General features: G+C 37.6%; 1 long non-coding RNA gene across 1 annotated transcript; it reads right to left on the reverse strand.

Annotated features, from left to right (window-relative positions):
- Positions 1-1,225: 1,225 nt before the first annotated feature.
- On the reverse strand, positions 1,226-1,869 carry LOC147947078 (uncharacterized). The gene is made up of 3 exons (XR_015587137.1): positions 1,786-1,869; positions 1,580-1,691; positions 1,226-1,486 (listed from the first exon to the last, which is right to left on the reverse strand). It is a non-coding gene; the product is annotated as an uncharacterized LOC147947078 (long non-coding RNA).
- Between the last annotated feature and the right edge of the window lie 1,157 nt (positions 1,870-3,026).

The following is a 3,026-nucleotide window of genomic DNA, read 5'->3' on the forward strand; positions in this document are numbered from 1 at the left end:
TAACCCAATATACCAACCGCATATTTTACGAAGAAAGTCAATACCTTACTGATAACCTTACCAAAAACCGCACATTCTACGAATTCATTCTCGTAGACACCAAATCAGTAGAAATAACCCACCATACCGACAAGAATGACCCAAACCTTATTTCCTACTCCACCTGCAAAATCCTCAAAGTATGCAATCCTCAAGATCTCGGATTCATAAACCTGCACACCGCAAAAGAATTCTCCATCCCGGGGTTCCATATTCCAAGATTTACCTACATAGATTACCAGAAGGCCTTTTTCCACACCCTTTACTTACGAACCTATGATCACTCCTGGTTCCTCTCCTTCGACTTTCATTGCCCCAAGACAATACCACGATGGTTCTACGAATGGTGGTACTGGTTTGGCCCAACCGATGACATATATCCACCCCAAATACCCAAGGTTTCACTACCCTACTACACTAAACACGAAAAACACCAACTCATCGGCCCTTTACCAAAGATAGCCTTCCACATAGATATGGGAATACCCTGGATACTATCTTGGCACTACAACCTTCTACCCTTCTTACTAGAGATGCCATATTCACTAGTCCGAGAATTCAGAATCAAATGGTGGGACAAATATAACCTCGACCGCTGCTCTTTATCCAACTTGGAGAAATGGATCCAGACACATCAACAAATAAAGCAATCCATAGCTACAGTATCCCGAGCATTACCACCTATTCAAACAAAAACTTCGCCACACAAACCACCAAGTCCTACAGAATCAACAACTTCGTCCTCCGGATCCAAGAAAAGTAAAGGCAAAGAAAAACTCAAGAAACTCCTCGAGACAATAGCTATGCAAATATCCTCCTCAGACGACGAAGATGATATAACACAAGACAACAATACACAAGACAACGATCCATTCTAAAACATAATTATCGCCAAAAAAAAAAAAAAAAAAAAAAAAAAACGTGAAAGTTTCATGGTACAGCTCTTTTATTATATGTTTAAGTTATGTGCTTATAATATAAATACATATATAAGTTATGTGCTTGTAATATAAATACATATATATTTAGTATATAATTTTGTAGAAGCAACCTCTTCCACCGACTCCATCAACACTCCAATTTTCAAGACAAGATGAAGACAAAAACACAATTATGCAACAGCTCAACTATCAATACAAGACTTCAAGACCAAGAAATGAAGACTTCAAGACTATAACAAGACAAAGACTTCAATCAACAAAGGATTACTCATCTCTCCAAATATCAAAAATAGGACACGTCGACAACAACTTACGCAACTTCATACAGCTTTGTATAAATAAGGAAGTGAGAGGAATAGGAGAGGGCAGAGTGTTTTTAGGGATCATTCACAAATTCCCTATACATCCTACTCTCCAATTTTCATAAGTTTGTTTTCAAAGTTTGTATCTTTACTCTTGTATATACGAGATGTAACAGAATAAAAGTGAGCCGATTGTTTTTCAACCTGTTAGAGAAGCAAATATGTCAGTGAAGATGACAGGACCACATTAATGCAAAAAGAAAGTAAATGCTAGTGTTAAACAAATAATTATCATACCTTCCTGGAAACAACTTGCCCAACAGTAAGAGGCAAAGTAGTAACTGTACCATTCAGCGCTTCCTCCAATAAATTTGCTGAGACAGTTGTCTTGATTTGCACTCCAAGCTTACTGTGTTCAACAAAAATCATCAAGTTGTTAAGGGGATTTTTGGTAGTAATGGAAAAAACAGAGAGTAGAGAAAGCCTGTTTCAACGAAACTCACTTGAACAGCGCGGCGAATATAGTATTAAAAGCTCCTAAGCTTGATAGATCAAGCTCAAGATCTTCATTTTCCGGACCAGGAGCCTACATAAACACCACAGTTCAACCAATATAAAACTAGATATAGTAAAGTCTAGTCGACTTTGGACAAAAGGGCGTCTAAATAAGAACTAGAAATTATCACTTTAGCTTATTTAAGGTTATCTAGACACTGCAAAAGTGCAGAGCAAGACACATCTCCCCAGTGCTTCATACAATGGTTTTAATAAACCATCAAAGATTAGGATGTTACAAAAACTCAGAACTTGAATTGAAACCTCACCTCAGAGCCGAGACAAGACCTCATAAGCAAATGTAATCTCCTCAAACATATCCGCTGCAACCGGGTCGTTTGGATTCTTATCAGGATGGTACCTTAAAATAAAACTAAACTTCAGTACTGGTAACAACAAACACAGCTTGGATTCACTTCTGAACCTAAACTGCATCCCTAACAACATCAAAATTCACAAAAGTTTTAAACTTTTTTGTCACAGAGTTGGGAAAAAGACCTGAGAGCCATTCTTCGATAAGCACTTTTGATCTCTTGATCAGTCGAATTGGTAGGTATGCCAAGGACTTCATAAGGGTTTCGTCGTCGGAGTTCATCTTCTCCGACGTCTTCTTTACTATCCGATCTCGATCTCATTGTTAAAGATTTTGTTTTTAAGAAAAAAAACAAAAATCGTTGCTTTAAATTCCGAAGGAGCAAAATCTGGGGATCTTCGCCAGCAAGTGGGGAGAATGATTCAAGCCTCGTTAATTGTGGTTTGTTAATCCAAAACCCTAGGAGACGACGAGACAGAGACAGAGGCAGCTCCATAGGGAAAACCCCACAAGCACTCTGAGAGAGAAGGAGACGAGACCACACTATACTGCACTATCACTAAATTCGTTATTTTCTTATCTTAATCTGTTTTTTATTATCTAATTCAAAATTTTCACTGATTTAGTTCAAATTTCAAAAGACCCACTTGTAATTAGAAACGGCCCAAAACGGTTCAGAATAGCCTATTAAGAATTCAGAGACAGAGAGTCTTCTTGTTAATCTGCGAACTAGAAATCTTTACTGATTGGTGGTCCATTGTGTTAGCATTTTCTTATTGTGTCTGTGTTTAAAACTTGTTTCAACTACAGCTTTTTGAGTACACTTATAGAGGTTCCTTTGAAATTATCACAGTGAGACTTAACGAATGAGGGATT

This window comes from Camelina sativa, chromosome 3, assembly GCF_030686135.1.
Source record: "Camelina sativa cultivar CO46 ecotype springtype chromosome 3, ASM3068613v1".
Taxonomy (NCBI): Eukaryota; Viridiplantae; Streptophyta; class Magnoliopsida; order Brassicales; family Brassicaceae; genus Camelina; species Camelina sativa.